A 17,976-nucleotide genomic window follows, 5' to 3' on the forward strand; every position below is an offset into this window, starting at 1 on the left:
GCCTAAAACTATTTGTAGTTGGTTGCCTTTTTTGTATTTGACTTTATTAAATGTTTGGATATATTTAGTGTTTGGCGCAACCGAATCGAAGCAGGAGGGGATAGAAGACAGAGGTGGAAATTGTGGGGATAAGAAGGGGATAAGACAACATAACAGAAACATATGTATGTGTGTATTGTGTGTGTGTATGTACCCCGCCTACCGCCCGAATGCAGCTGAGATAGGCTCCAGCATCCCCCGCGACCCCGAACGGGACAAGCGGTAGAAAATGGATGGATGGATGGATATATATATGTATGTGTGTAGTCGGCAGTCAGCGATTGGTGAACAACCATATGTGCTAGTCAATGGTAAGAGATTAGATGTGGTAGAACAATTTAAATATCTTGGTGTAACTTCAATTTCAAGCAACATGTTAAGAAAATGTAATATATAATTAAATTTAATCTGTCCAATTTTAAACACATTAGACCTTCTCTCACTACAGAGTAGGTATATATGCATGCCATGATATTCAGCCACATAAACTACTGCTATACAACCTGGTCCCATACCTCAGAGAATATCCGGAAGCCACTAAAGTCTCTCATCAATAGAACACTAAAAATTATAGACAAAAAGCCTCTAAGGTGTCGCTTCTGGAGCAAGGGCTTGCTTCTTGCATGGTAGCCTCTTAGTCCATGGCGATGCAAAACACGCTTGACTGTGGACACACTGTGTTCCAGCAGCTTCCAATTCATTGCAGACATGCTTTTTGGTGGTTCTCGGTTGACTCTTGATCATCCTGACCAATTTTATCTCAGCAGCAGGTGATAGCTTGCGTTTTCTTTCTGATCGTGGCAGTGACTAAACTGTGCCATGCACTTTATACTTACGAACAATTGTCTGTACAGTTGCTCTTGGGACCTTAAGCTGCTTTGAAATGTATCCAAGTGACTTTCCTGACTTTCCAGAAGGTCTTATCTTTGTCCAAAAATAAGAGTTGTAGAAATTATTGGAAACTCAAGACAGCCATGACATTATGTCCTACACAAGTGTATGTAAACTTTCGACCACGACTGTATGTGTATGTATATATATATATATATATATATATATATATATATATATATATATATATATATATAAGTGTGTGTTTGAATAAAAAACGATACAAAATGCCTCTGAATAATACCAGTACTTTTTATTACAGGCATAACGACGTAACAATCTACATTTTGTGTTATTAATGTATTTAACTAATCTAAACATGGATGTGACGCTCCACCTACCTCTCTGAATGCACACTCGGCAGCAGGCTGCTGCTCCATCCTCCAATATGACCTCTTACGGCAATTGTGGGTATACATTTTTTTTTCCTTGTCTGGAGAACAACTTATCATGGCTTTGGATGTGGTATTTCTGTAATTGACCATTTTTTCGTGCATTTCTGCTCACTACTTTCCCGCTTGTGTCTCATCAATTAACAATGAAAGCAGCCACATTTTCCCACGCTATGGAATGGCCCGAGGGTCATAAATGAATCAGGATGCATGTGCGTTAATCGCGCATTTAAAAAATGAGTGCTGTTAAAGGAAGTTATAGTTGGACAGCCCTAATATATATGTATGTATATATTTATGTAACATATTTATGTTTATTTCACTAGATAGTTACCTCAACTAGCTTAAGCATTGATAAGTGAATCGTTGTTTGTTAACAGCCAAGCTGTTGTTTCATGTTTTAAACTTCATTTGTTGTTTACTTGTCAAACATTTTATAATTTACTGTTAACTGGGGTGTCTGGAAGGTAATCCACGTCACGTTCGAGGGAACACTATGTAGATCCAAAACCAACGTTAACTGCAGAGGATGCTGGTACCAAGGAAGAAATCTTGGCATAGCAAAGTTTGGCATGAAACCTACTTCAATCGGCTAATTAAATCTAAATTAGGATAGTTCAGCCTTGGTGGAAGTTGCAGGCTAAATGGACTAAATGGGTCAGTGGGTGCTTGTTTACCACCTTATTAGCGCCTGTTGTGAGTCAGTAGTCCCTATGAGGAGCATGTGAAAATTTTGTCAGCATGCTGAGTGATGACTCCTTCCTGCGTCATCACTTCCTCCTCACCTTGCTGAGGAATCCACCTTCAACCTTTCTCTGCCGCAGACGCAGGAATGATTCCATACTGTTGTGAAAAGTTGCTACGATGGGAACATTATACTTTCTCCACTGCCAAAAGAAATATAACACTTTTTATCCGCTACTTTGTGGTTTAACATACCAACTAAATATACTGTTTATTATCTTTGCAATAGCACAATTCTTTATTATGATAACAAAAAAAAAATCTGTTTTGCATCGACAACATGTTAGCGCTTGAGCTACATTTCGCAGATCTGTGCTAAAGTAACAAAACGACCTGCCGTGACCTCCCAGCTAGCTGACGCACGGACAGACTCGGGTAGCCTCCAGCTGGACGGACTAACGGACACGAGCTGGTGTTTGACCTTGCAGCTCACTCCTGCATGGGGAAAGGCCCAGACAGGGTGGGGTCCTTTTAGCCACTGTGCAAAAAAATATCTGGAAACAATTATAAAACACAGAAATACCAGCCAGGCTGCTGCTGCTATAGGCCGCAGCACAATTTTATTTTCTATTCCAAATACTGATTGTAGCTGATCCTGGAGGTACCCAAAACAAAGCGCAAGCTCAGAGGGGACAGAGCTTTCTCTGTTGCGGGTCCCAAACTCTGGAACGATCTCCCTCTCCATGTGAGACAGGCCCCTTCTTTGGCTATTTTTAAGACCCTTCTTAAAACCCATTTTTATTCACTGGCTTTTAACCCAGCATGAGACTTTAAACTGTTTTAGCTTTTAACTTTTTGAACTTTTTAACTTTTAAACTGTTTTTATCTAACAAAACTGTTCTTAGGGTAATTTATATTTGCTTTTTAAATGTGTATTTTTATTTCTGTTTTAAATGTTATTTTTTAGTCTGTTGTTTACCTCCGTTTCTTTGTGGTGTACAGCCCTTTGTTTTTCAACTGTGCTTGTCTTAAAAGGGCTTTATAAATAAAGTTGGTATGGTATGGTATGGTATACCTGTAAAAATCCTTTGAATAGAATTAAGAAAAAAAACAAATATGTTAATACTTGTGTGTGGGACAACAAAGGATAATACATAATAATACATAAAGTATAATACATAATTTCATGAATATTATCATTTAAACTGTAAAATGGTGCAAAAACTCATCCTTGCTGCTCAGTGGCGGGCCGTGCATTTCTCACCTCGACCTTCAGTGATGTCCAACTTCAATGATTACCTCTCAAAATACCATCATTTATGTCACCACATGACCATTGCTGTAGAAATACTATACAGGAACACATTTACGCACTACTGGGCATTGTACAACATCAACAGTGTACAAAACATGTTATTTTCTTGCGCATTTAAAAATCAATAAACCCGCATCGGTCATTAAAACATAACGTATGTGGTACTGTCAAAATTAAAATTGCGAAAAACGTATTAAACGTGAGAAAATAAATAAATAAAATATTTGAACTCACAATTTGTAGCACCTATTCAACGCCGTATAAGCCCTCGTAGTTGGTTGATTCGAGTAGAAATGGCGGGCATTTCCCCATTTCATCGCCGACATGGTCTCACAAAATGTAGTTTCTCTTTAAATATCCTTTTTGAAAATGGCCTTGCAAATATAGATCTGCCACCTAATCAACGTTTTGTTTTCCTTCTCTGTGGGTCAACACTACCTGCTTCCTGCTAAATTGCAACTTGTGAATGGATATTCACTTTGGAATGACAAGTGAGTATCCAATCACAGTCTTGTTAACATCAGGCTACTTAGACTGTCAACAACTTGTGATCTGATTGGCTATCGCAACTGTCTATCAACTGTATGTGTTCTCAAATTCATCCACTAATGGTCGGTGAGTATCCAATCACAGGACGCGTAAATGTCACGTTCAACGTGAGGCCAGCTAGAAGGCCTTACTGACAACAACTCGTGATCTGATTGGCTATCGCAACTGTCCATCAACTGTATGTGTCCGTTCACTTACAGTGCACGGACGCCCGCATTGTTGATTCTGAAGGCCCCGGGCAGATTTGGTACAGCATTGCAACATAAGCTTGCTGAATTCTGATTAGATAAAAACTCTAACCTAACAACAACAGCACTGGAAGGAGCATAATATGAAGAGAATGTGAATAATTTTAGATATTTAGGGAAAGTAAATTAAAAATTACTTTTATCTTTAAATATGATCATGGTTTCTGGTTATGTTAGGCACACCATTGTTGCTGCTGCAATAAATACAACGAAGGAAAAAAATGTGTGTAATACTCTGTAAACTGGTATAGAGGGAAAATAATTGTATATTCTGATGGACAGGTAGACTGCCCAATGATTGAGAATCTGTCCAGTAGCAATACTGGCAGGTGGTGCAGCAAACAATAAGAAAGAAAATGTATTGCTCAATAAATATTAAACATGATTGACATGTGAACCGCCTAATAACCTCATAAACGATGACTGAGAATGTGTCCAATCGCGATGCCAGACCTTGTAGGAAGGCGGGATTTGAAGTGACAGAGACAATGAAAATTATTTTACAATCCTGTCACAAAAAAGTCCATATTTGGTTAAAAAAAAAAAGAGGACACTAAATTATATATATATATTAAAAACCAAGACCTAAATGTCCAAGAAATATCAAACATGATTGACATGTAGACCGCCCAATAACTGCACATGGCGGTACACTCAGGGAGGCGGGACTTCAGCACAAACACAAGCCATAGTGGAGCCAAAGAATGAATTCTGACTGAGGTTATGTACAGTATGCTTTTTAAAAATGGCTTCCAGAGCAACACTGCACCTTGGAAGTGAATGTCCAAACACCTTAACCTCAAATGTGTCCCACAATAACACTTCCCAGCTCTGCAACATGTTGTATAACTTCCTCTGTGGGTGCAAGCAGCTTGATTAGCATGCTGCGGTGAAGTTTACAGGAATCTGGCCGTGCTGCATGTACACGGTGGGCACATGTTGCTGGTAAACAACTGTCCAGTGGCAAACGCTTTGCATGAACATGAAAGCTGTTTTAAAAGTGGATATTTGAGGAATGTTAAGGTGAAGTCTTCACATGAAAACACCTGCACGACCAAGCAAAAAACCCCAAAAAGGCAGATACAGTCTCTCTCTCTTTGGGCTTGAAGCAACATTGACTTTGGCAGCCACTGAGACAAAAGCAGCGGCGAGTGATTAAAGGCCGTGTTTTCATCCAAGGCTTTTACAGGAAGCTAATTAGCGTAGCTATGCAGTCGTGTGCCAGACTAATAGGGCGGGGGGATGGTAGTTGGCGTTCCTGCTGGGAAGCGGCTGCCTCCTCAAAGAAATAGGTATTTACATTCACGCTCTCCTCCTGTGTTGGCCACAAGAGTTTTGATTCAAACGGCGACATGTTAGGATGTGGTTTGGATCGCTGGCCGCGAGGCCCAGCAAATTTGTGACGGCTGCCACAGGCAAAATGCATCACTTTGAAACTGCTGCTGTAAATATGTTCAAAGTGTTTGGTGCACCTGGGTTGGCCCCAATGCAAAATGTGTCAAGGCTGAAAATGTGTAAAAGTAGTCGGGTGGCAGACCTCCGCCAAGGCCTCGCCATCCTAATTTGTAGCAGCAATAAACAGCCATCCATTGCATATGTGAAGACTAGTACATTAAAAATATAGAGCGCCACCACATATGTTATATGACCGGTGCATTAAAGAGATACTAACGTAAGGCATGTTATCATGAAAACTATAGTGCATGAGGAAGATTGAAACCCACTTCATAGGTTATACCAATGCGTTATAAAGATACTATCGTACGGCATATGTAGAACTAACTATTAAGTGCATTAGATAAATACTAAACCAGGGTTTCCCTTTAATATGTCAGGTTAGCTCTTTGTAGCTGGAGTCGTGACCTCAAAAAGGCAGGGTACGGCAGACAGCGTGCAGGTAAATGAGTATTTAATGATCAAAAGAATAAACAGAGTGCAGAAGGTATGGCACAGAAAAACACAGGAAAAAACTGTGCATGAAAATGCATGCATTAGGGAAAGCTTCAAACAAAATGGAATACAAAAACAATAATCTCCAAAATATTATGTTACATGTTTGTACCTCTGACTTGTATAGACAATGATCTCACAACCAACAACTGAGGGAGACTGATTTAAATAGACCTCTGGTGCACATTAACAGCAAGTGAGAATAATCAATACAAACAACCCGCAGGAAAGGAGGGAAGCGCTCAGAAGCAGCGTAAAATACTGCAACAGAATACAAACAAAACAGGATGTGAAATAAAAATAAGAGTGTTAAAAAGGAAGTACACTCAAAAAACACAGGAAAAAACACCTAAAAACTAAACAAAGATTGGCCTGGCCCAGGTTGTAACATAATGTTATTAAATATGGCGCACCGCCACGACAAAATAATAGCCGCCACACCTTGAGAATACCTTTTTTTTTCAATGAAAACAAATTAAAGCATTACAATGTATGGTAACCTCCAGGAGAAGTCACACAAAGTCCTGCGCCAACCCTTTCGTCTCGGTGCTTCCCCAGACGCACAGCACTTTCTCATTCTCAGCCAGTCTGCTTTCAGGCATGGACGGAAAAATGAAAATCAAATCAAGATCACACAAACATAAAACATTATCAGCAGCAGGTCATTACATTATGAACAGATATATACAGCCTATTATTTGCACACTATTGAATAGTAATACACCGAAACAGCTCTCCCGGAACCGGATGTTGTAATGACGTAAACAAGACGCATGCAATTGTTTGGAGCGTAGGCAGCATGTCTGCGATATGGACGTAGCTTTTATGGCTATCCTGTACCCGCGGACAGCGATCTACAAAATGTGCGAATATTAAGAGGACAGTGGCGGCTTTAAAGGATAGAAAGTCCAATTTGAGCAGCAGCGCCAAGCAAGTGTGATGTCATGCTCGCTGCAGCTGCTCGTCGCGAGCATCGAGGAGTATCTCTCAACACAAGTACAGTCTATAATAACACCAGCAAAAGATGCAAGATGTGCTGCTAGTCGTTTTTTTTTTTAAACATTTGTTTATTAGATTTTTGACAAAAACAGTCCAGACATACAATTAAACAGATGTCAAGTGTTATTTGTTTCTCCCCCAAACAAGTAACCCACAAAAAGTATGTATAAAATTAAATATTAAACAAAACATGTATCAGTCCAAAAAGTACAGTCAAATATTGACATGAAGCCATAGACAACTGAGGCCCCAAACACGGTGCAGCAATACACAAAAGCAGACAAAAGGCTCATCACTTATCTACTTTTCAATTACTTTTCAATCGGGGTTATATTTGAAATCAGTCTCTTTTTTTTTTACATATTTTAGATAACCACCTAGTATTTCCTGAAACTTCACAGAACAACCATTCAATGTCATCCTAATTTTCTCCAATTTAAGTTAATAAAGAATATCTCTGATCCAGCGGGTGTGGCAGGGAGGCACTGCAGCCTTCCATTTTAGCACAATGAGTTTTCCAGCCAACAAAGTAGCAAATGCTACCAAGTTCTTTTTTGATTTTCTAAGAGAAGATAACAGAGGGGCTACCCCAAATAGTTCGTTTAGAGGATTCGGTTCAATCTTTTTGCCAATTACCAAAGACAAGGTATTAAGCATGTCAGTCAAATAACTGCACAGGGATGGACAAAGCCAAAACACATGTATTAAGTTAGCTGGAGACTGTTGGCACCGATCACATAATATCGATATTACGTATGCCTTGGTATAATAGGTGCAGTGTATTAGCTTGCATTAAATAAGGCTGTGTCTAGCACAAATAGAAGACTTATGAGGTCTACTTAAAATCTCTGTCCAGCTCTCCTTGGATAGGGTCACTTCTAAGTCACCCTCCAAAAGTGACTTACCGGTAGTTGAATACAGAGATTTGGGGCGTAAATTAAAAATGTAATTGTAAATACATGTAATTGATTCTTTTAAAGTCTGACGTGGCGTCAAAAAATCATCAAAAACTGTCAGTTGGTAAGTTTCGAAACCTGAAAAAAAGTATTAAACAAAACTGTGGATCTGTAGATGTATAAAAAAGTGTTGATTTGGAAGTAAAAATGTATCACAAAGATTCTGGAAAGAGGCAAACATCCGTCAATGTACCGTATACAACTTTAATGTTGTTGATCCCCAGACTTGACCATCTAAAAAGACACTATCGACGGGTGGAGGAAAAGCATAATTAGCAGTGATGGGTGCAAGACTAGAAATAGTCCATCCATCCATCCATTTTCTCCCGCTTATTCCCTTCGGGGTCACGGGGGGCGCTGGAGCCTATCTCAGCTACAATCGGGCGGAAGGCGGGGTACACCCTGGACAAGTCGCCACCTCATCGCAGGGCCAACACAGATAGACAACATTCACACTCACATTCACACACTAGGGCCAATTTAGTGTTGCCAATCAACCTATCCCCAGGTGCATGTTTTTGGAGGTGGGAGGAAGCCGGAGTACCCGGGGGGAACCCACGCAGTCACGGGGAGAACATGCAAACTCCACACAGAAAGATCCCGAGCCTGGGATTGAACCCCAGACTACTCAGCACCTTCGTATTGTGAGGCAGACGCACTAACCCCTCTTCCACCGTGCTGCCAAAATACCGTGTAAACTGAACCTAAATTCTGACTGAGGATTTTACAATTGGATTTTTTGTAAAAGCGAAAGTAAAAGAGTGGATGGTAGAGTGAACCAGAGCCCTAAGAGATACTGGTTTAGTTGAGTTAGCTTCCATAACCAGCCATAATGGTGGGTGATCAAATGCTTCATATAGCAACCAATATTTAAGAATTCTAATGTTGGTGGCCCAGTAGTAAAACCTAAAGTTTGATAGTGCTAATCCTCCCCACGATTTGGGTCTCTGTAAATATTGTTTACGTAACCTGTGAGTCTTTTTATACCAAATGAAGTCTAAAATCAGAATATCTCATTTACGAAAGATTGACTGAAGGAGAACAAGTGGTATACACTGCAACAATTAGGAATATCGCGGAAGTACATTCATTTTAACAGAGTTGACACCAGTCACTGTAGATAAATTAAGTAAGAACCAGCGATCAAAACCTCCCTGGATTATGGACAACAGTGGAACAAAGATGGCTTTATAAAGTTTTGCAAGCATATATGTGATCTGGACGCCCAAGTATGTAAAACTATGTAAAGCAATTTTAAAGGAAACATTTTGCAGAGGATATTTCTGAGCAACAGAATTTATAGGTGAATTGGATATACAAAGTCTCTTTGTACACATGTACAAAAGAGCTTAGAGAGTACTTAAGGCAGCCGGGACCGAGACAGAGATTCCCGAGACATGTAGAAAGGAATCTGCATAGAGAGAGACTTTCACCTGCACATTGTGTCTACATATCACCATAAAAAGTGGGTTTGTACAAAGCGCTATTGAGAGAGGCTCAATGACAAGAGCTAAAAGCAATGGGCTCAGGGGGCTGCCCTGCCGTGTGAAATGGTAAAGGTGAAAATATTTGGATTGAATATTATTTGTCCTGACCGAGGCCTCAGGAGCTGAATATTGGAGCTTAATCCATGAAATAAAACTGTTCCCAAAACCGAATCTCTCCAGGACATAAAATAGATAATTCCACTCCACTTGGTCAAATGCCTTTTCAGTATCCATATATATCACTGCTTCTTTAATGCTAAGAGCAGGCACATTTTACAATATATTAAAAAGACATTGAAGATTAGAAAAGGAGTGTCAATTCCGAATGAACCCGGTTCAATCTGCATTAATAATAGAAGGGAGAATAGTATTCAGATGTAAAGCCAGCAGTTTGGATAATAATTTAAAGTCCACATTTCACAGACTAATTGGGCGATACAAAGTTCACGACAAAATGTCCTATCCTTTTTTAAGAGGAGAGAAATTGAAGCTTGGTTGAGCGTTTGCGGGAGGCGAACAGATTGAAACAATACATTGCACACGTCTATGAGTGTTTACTTATGCCAAAAAAAAAAAAAAAAAAAAATCGTGAGGATAGCTATCTGATCCCGGGGATTTTCCGTTTTGTAGTGATAACGCTGCGTTGTTTAATTTCACAGCAGTAATTGGTCTCTCTAACTCTCTGCAGCGGACTGATCAACTGAGGAAATGTCCAGATTGGCCAAAAAATGATCAAGCTCACGAGTAGAACATTGAGAAGATGAGTCGAGAGACGCATAGAAATTCCTAAAAACTATACAACTGTACCTGAATCAGATTGAGTCTGCGGGATGCAATGGGATGATGATATCTGGCGAAGTTGATGAGCTAATAGTTTACCAGCTTTATCGCCATGTTCATAAAACTGAGATCTTGAACAAAGTATTTGTTCAGTCGCACGGTCTGTCGCAAGGACATCCAGTTCTGCCTGTAGAGAGAGCCTTTTCTTACAAGTGTGTGGGTTTTGAGAGGGGGAGTACAAGTTATCTAACAGAGAGCGAGTCATTTTTAATAAAGAAAAAGTCACTTAAAGTGTCTAGACACTTTACAAAGTACATTGTACAATAAGCAGCAACAATTGAAAATACAGCAAACCTATACGATATAAACATATATGTTAATACTAAATAATAACACAGATTTGTTTTTAAATGTATGTATAGTTTTTTAAAACCTTTTTTAAGAAAATTTTTCAATGAGTTACAAATGTGACTTTTTCATTAAAGCCAAGAACTCTTATATTTGTTACATCTTCTGTTCATAGTGGTTCGCTTCTTTTTACGCTCTGTAGGTGTTTTTGTTTCCACCTTTTAATATCAACTGCACTAAACTTCTTTTTTCATTTTAAAGGCAGTTCGGAATGTTGAAATGTTACATAAACTAACTGAAAATATACTTTAAGCTTTAAGGTGGTCACATTTTGACCCTGTAACAAATGAAGATTGAATTATTTAAGACTCCGGTGTTGTCATTTTGTTTTCACGTCTTTCTATTTTCACAGTTGTTATGTAAGTGAGGAAAGTTGAAATGTTACTTAATACTGGAACAGATGATTATTTCCATTGTTACTTAATAGAGGGCCTGTACCTTCTTTGACACTGGAGGTTTCCCTGTGATTGGTTGTGTTTTCTGGCAGGCGACATGTGCAGGGAAGACCCGCTGTTATATTTAGAAACCTTGGCGGGGGTGACAGAGTTGAAAATGAGCTGGCTTTGCGTGGTTAAATGCGAACACAGCCGTGACGCCACAAAGGACGGTCACCGCCGCTGGTCTTGAATAGTTTGGAAGTGTGAGGTCCAGCAGAGGAAGTACTGTGCAACAAGGCGGCTAAGATTAGAAACCTCCCTGGCCTAACGATGGAAAGGTCAGTGGAACAGACGCTCGTCCATCCGGGATGCACACGACGTGGATGGAGACCACCTGACTGCTGGCGTCCATGTGTGTGGCGCTGGCTCCGCAGCTGAGATGTTTGTTGAAAGAGGCCAAAATTGTCATCCTGCGTTTCTAGTCTAAACACTTTCCACTCTCTCGTACCACTTCCCCCCTCTGTTGTGTTACGTGTGTTGCCATGCCTTCTGTCTATTGCTGGTTTCCACCTGTGAACGTCCCTTTTAGAAGCTGTCAGAGGCGCTTTGTTCCGAGCGCTCATGTAAGCGATACGACCTCCCTTGTTAGCGCACGCTGGCAGAGAGCACGCTGTTAAAAGTGCCCGGATAAATGATTAATGAGAAAGCCTCGCACACAAAAATGCGACCGACCGTCCAAGTATGCCCCGGTGGAATCAGACACTCGCTCGGTATATTATATCACGGCCCATTAAGTCCCCGTAATTCAAAACGCAGCTTTTTGCTGTCTGACAAAAAAAAACAAGATGGCTGACTTTAATGCATGTTTCCAGTCTGGACCTTTTTTTTTCCAGCCAGCGAGCCTTTAAATAGACACTGTTTCCATCTTGAGAATTCATCTGCCCACCAACCCACCGACTCTCTCCGCTATTGTTAAGACCTGAGCCAGTCACTCACTGCAGCCACCCCCAACCTTGTCTGCTGTTATTACTCTTCATTCTCAAAGCTGCAGGAAAGTTTCCATCTGTGCCATTTATAATTGTGTGAATACTGTAAACATTCAATCCAATTATTATATAAGTGAAGTGAAGTGAATTATATAGCGCTTTTTCCTCTAGTGACTTTACATAGTGAAACCCAATATCTAAGTTACATTTAAAGCAGTGTGGGTGGCACTGGGAGCAGGTGGGTAAAGTGTCTTGCCCAAGGACACAACGGCAGTGACTAGGATGGCAGAAGCGGGGATCGAACGTGCAATCCTCAAGTTGCTGGCACGGCCGCTCTACCAACCGAGCTATACCGCCCCACATATAGCCCTTTTCACGTCCGCCGCCTTTCCCCACATTTTTCATCCGATTCAAAACCTTTCTCTTTCAAGATGTTACCATTTTTCAAAAAATTCCAGGAATTCATAATTGTTACTACATTTCTCAACCAATTCAAACCATTTCTAAGTCAAAATGCTTCTTGGTAATGTGAGCTAATTGCTAGCATGCTAACGTTTGAACCTTCTGAAAGAAATTTGCAAGTATTAAATTTAAAGTACCACTGATTGTTGTTCCACCCCCTGGGAGGTGAGGGGAGCAGTGAGCAGCAGCGGTGGCCACGTTCGGGATTCATTTTGGTGATTTAACCCTCAATTCCAACCCTTGATGCTGAGTGCCAAGCAGGGAGGTAATGGCTCCCGTTTTTATAGTCTTTGGTATGACTCGGGGTTTGAACTCACGACCTACCGATCTCAGGGCGGACACTCTAACCACAAGGCCACTGAGCAGTAAGTACATATGCACCTTTGAGTCATATATATTGCTACTACACTGTTAACTGTTAACATTGTAAGGTTAGCGTGCTATTTTTTTTAGCTCATTTTGCAGGTATACACTTAAAGGCCTACTGGAATGCGATTTTCTTATTTAAACGGGGATAGCAGGTCTATTCTATGTGTCATACTTGATCATTTCGCGATATTGCCATATTTTTGCTGAAAGGATTTAGTAGAGAACATCGACGATAAAGTTGGCAACTTTTGGTCGCTGATAAAAAAGCCTTGCCTGTACCGGAAGCAGCAGACGAGTAGCGTGACGTCACAGGTTGTGGAGCTCCTCACATCTGCACATTGTTTACAATCATGGCCACCAGCAGCGAGAGCGATTCGGACCGAGAGAGCGACAATTTCCCCATTAATTTGAGCGAGGATGAAAGATTCGTGGATGAGGAAAGTGAGAGTGAAGGACTAGGGGGAAGTGGGAGCGATTCAGATAGGGAAGATGCTGTGAGAGGCGGGTGGGACCTGATATTCAGCTGGGAATGACTAAAACAGTAATTAAACACAAGACATATATATACTCTATTAGCCACAACACAACCAGACTTATATTCAATATGCCACAAATTAATCCCGCATAACAAACACTTCCCCCCTCCCGTCCATATAACCCGCCAATACAACTCAAACACCTGCACAACACACTCAATCCCACAGCCCAAAGTACCGTTTACCTCCCCAAAGTTCATACAGCACATATATTTCCCCAAAGTCCCCAAAGTTACGTAAGTTACATGCACATAGCAGCACGCACGTACGGGCAAGGGATCAAATGTTTGGAAGCCGCAGCTGCATGCGTACTCACGATACCGCGTCTGCATATCCAACTCAAAGTCCTCCTGGTAAGAGTCTCTGTTGTCCCAGTTCTCCACAGGCCAATGGTAAAGCTTGACTGTCATCTTCCGGGAATGTAAACAATGAAACACCGGCTGTGTTTGTGTTTCTGCAGTCGGCCGCAATACATCGCTTCCCACCTACAGCTTTCTTCTTTGCTGTCTCCATTGTTCATTGAACAAATTGCAAAAGATTCACCAACACAGATGTCCAGAATACCGTGGAATTTTGCGATGAAAACAGACGACTTAATAGCTGGCCACCATGCTGTCCCAAAATGTCCTCTACAATCCGTGACGTCACGCGCTGACGTCATCATACCGAGACGTTTTCAGGAGGATATTTCGCGCGAAATTTAAAATTGCACTTTAGTAAGCTAACCCGGCCGTATTGGCATGTGTTGCAATGTTAAGATTTCATCATTGATATATAAACTATCAGACTGCGTGGTCGGTAGTAGTGGGTTTCAGTAGGCCTTTAAAACAAGCAATATATTTTGTTTTTTGATGCTATAAGCTAGCATACTAACTGTTAGCGTTTCAGTTCAGCTTCAGCTTAACTGCATTCATTTTCTATTGATATTGCATTTTCAAAACATTACTTGCACCAGCTAACTGGAGTTCAACCCACCCCAGAGGTTGTACAATTCACAAGTAAACCAAAAATGCCCCTCTAAAGTCAGAGTTGGAACTGCGTGACGTCAGCGCACCGCACATGACAGCAGTTCAGCAGACATCAGAGGCTTAACTCCTGTGTATTTTGCTTTTTCTTGAGCTTTTGTACTGCTGCGTCACAATACATGTCGCCTCTTGTAACATAATGTTGATTGTTTCATTGTTTTAACTTTTAACTTCTTTTTTCATACAGTAAACACTCGTTTAGCGCAGTTAATTGGTTCCCCTTTTAGAATTCATGCACCCCATGCATCTGCACATATGTATCAATCCGAGGAATGCATTGAAATAATCTTTCAAGTGAGTACAATAGTTTAACTAAATTGTCCTTTTATTAGGTTATTGTTTCATGTAAAGATGTTTAAGATTAAGTTGCGCAAGCACTTTTGGTTTCCAGAAAAAAACAACTCACCTAATAAATCATGAATTTGATCGTTTATGAAGTGAATATATTATATACAGTCGCGATCAAAAGTTGACATACACTTGTAAAGAACATAATGTCATGGCTGTCTTGAGTATCCAATAATTTCTACAACTCTTATTTTTTTGTGATAGAGTGACTGGAGCACATAGTTGTTGGTCACAAAAAATATTCATGAAGTTTGGTTGTTTTATGAATTTATTATGGGTCTACTGAAAATGTGACCAAATCTGCTGGGTCAAAAGTATACATACAGCAATGTTAATATTTGGTTTTCATGTCCCTTGGCAAGTTTCACTGCAATAAGGCACTTTTGGTAGCCATCCACAAGCTTCTGGCAAGCTTCTGGTTGAATTTTTAACCACTCCTCTTCACAAAATTGGTGCAGTTCAGCTAAATTTGTTGGTTTTCTGACATGGACTTGTTTCTTCAGCATTGTCCACACGTTTAAGTCAGGACTTTGGGAAGGCCATTCTAAAACCTTAATTCTAGCCTGATTTAGCCATTCCTTTACCACTTTTGACATGTGTTTGGGGTCATTGTCCTGATGGAACACCCAACTGCGCCCAAGACCCAACTTCCGGGCTGATGATTTTAGGTTGTCCTAAAGGATTTTGGAGGTAATCCTCCTTTTTCATTGTCCCATTTACTCTATGTAAAGCACCAGTTCTATTGGCAGCAAAACAGGCCCAGAGCATAATACTACCACCACCTTGCTTGACGGTAGGTATGGTGTTCCTGGGATTCCAGACTTAAAAGTGTGGACAATGATGAAGAAACAAGTCCATGTCAGAAAACCATCAAACTGCACAAATTTGGACATTTTAAATGTAACTTCAAACATTGGCCAAATAGTTAATAATTGTATTGTTAGAGCTACAGTTTGACGCAGGACCGGATTATTTTTCCTAAGACTCCAATTATCAGAAGTAACATTGAATATTTTAATGTTTTGTTTTGTTATTAATTGTACTATTACCTTTTTTGTACATACACCTGACAGTTAATGTTAAAATGCTACCCAAAACATTGCCTGTACAGTTCATGACGGTCAGAGCTTGACCCTGGAACAGATTAAGACTTGTGATCCGAGTTAACGCACATAATTCTATTTTTGCATGTTCTAGTGGTGTCAGAGTCCACTAAATCATATCGAAACAATATTTCCAAAACCTCTTTTACTTATGCCATATGATCAAATTATTAGAAAGATGCCATCATATGTCCCATGGGCCCCAATTTTCCATAACCGTCCCCATGACTGCTGCCTGCATGCTGTATTTTGAGCTCGGTCGTGGTATTACAAATTCCGCCTAGCAACAAGTGTCACATAGAAGGGTCCAGAAGGAGTACTGTAGCTTTCAGTGCCAGCGTTGTTTACAACTACATCAGTTCAAAGAAGCACCCAAAATATAAAAACAAGCAGGTAAAATCATTTTGGAGATGTGGCTCTCTCGTGTTGAGTTTACACAGTGGTGCTGCTTTGATGGAGGCCGCACGGAACATTCCTCCGCCCGCCTGCCAGCCACCGCTAATATAATATATAGCTGGAACTATAACTAGGAGCTGTGATAAAACACTCTTTTAATATGGAGACACTTTGGCTCGCATGCGTGGGATTCATACAGTCCAACCTCTCACGTAGAACAGAGTGCATTCCGGGACGGCTGTCGACCTCGATGTAAGGACTGAATAAGAAATAAGAGTCAAACTGAGGCCATCATTGGAATATTTCTTTAACCTTTTACCATTCCTAACACGTGAAATATAATGTACTGTAGGCCTAAGAGGGGAGTTTCATTACATGGAAAAAATTCAATTTCAAGTTATCTTCTTTTTTTGTTATAATTATTGGTTTGTTTGCCATTGTCATCAGGGATGCATGTACCATTAATACTATGATACGATAACAGGAATCAAACATACTTGTATCATTTTGTAGTGTGAAATGTTAGAGGTCTGATCAAACAGAGAACAAGGTAGGAAGGTATGTAAAGCACTAATCTATTTATTATTAACCGTCTGGAACGGACTTTTGCTGTCTTTACGTTAAAGTGGAGTGGTAATTTGTTTTTTGTGGACACCTAGTGGTCACAATAATTCATGAAGTTAAGCTCATGACGCAGTAAGGTGAATGATGCGGACACGTTTGTTCCTGAATACGTCTTAATACACCTCTGCCTTGGGGACTTTGTATATCCAATTCACTTCATTTAAATAGCACAGTAGTTAAAATACACAAAAGCAGGGTAAAACTAACTACAGTCGAGCATCAGAAACATTTAGCTAAAAAAGAAGAAAAAATAAATACATCAATCAATGAAAGTTTATTTATATAGCCTTTAATCACAAATGTCTCAAAGGGCTGCACAAGCCACAACGACATCCTCGACTCAGATCCCACATCAGGGCAAGAAAAATCTCAACCCAATGGGAACAACGAGAAACTTTGGAAGGGACCGCAGATGTGGGGACCCCTCCCATGGGCGACCGGTGCAATGGATGCCAAGTGGAAACGGTTAATAATGTGAGAGTCCAGTCCATAGTGGGGTCAGCAGGGGATCATCTTACATGAAGACAAGTTGGAGAGCAGAGGCGTCACCGACTGATGCAAAGAGCAATGGTTCATCCCAGGTCCCGACTTGGAACAACTAGCGCAGCCTCCCTGGAAACTGATCTGTGGCCACCCGATAACCTTTCCACGCAGGAGAGGTTATCACTTAACACTTAAAATGAAAATGAAAAAAATAGACAATAGTATGTGTAAGTAATATGCAACTATCATTATTTGATACTTGTTTATTTTGACAAATGTTCCGGGTTAAACTGTTATATTGTACAAAGAATTACACTTAGATGGATAGATAGATAGATAGTACTTTATTGATTCCTTCAGGAGAGTTCCCTCAGGAAAATTAAAAATTATTACGTATGTTTCGCTTCTGTGCTATTGTGTGCTTAGCTGTTATATAGCTGCTAGCTCCTAGTAGCCCATAGCATACCATGTTTACCTTTTGTAAATGGCTTGACTAAAATACAAGAAAAGACAGTGCTTATTAGAGGACATTTAGATGTTAACTGGCTGTCCAGCTTTGCACAAGTAAA

Source organism: Nerophis lumbriciformis, linkage group LG34 (genome assembly GCF_033978685.3).
Source record: "Nerophis lumbriciformis linkage group LG34, RoL_Nlum_v2.1, whole genome shotgun sequence".
Taxonomy (NCBI): domain Eukaryota; kingdom Metazoa; phylum Chordata; class Actinopteri; order Syngnathiformes; family Syngnathidae; genus Nerophis; species Nerophis lumbriciformis.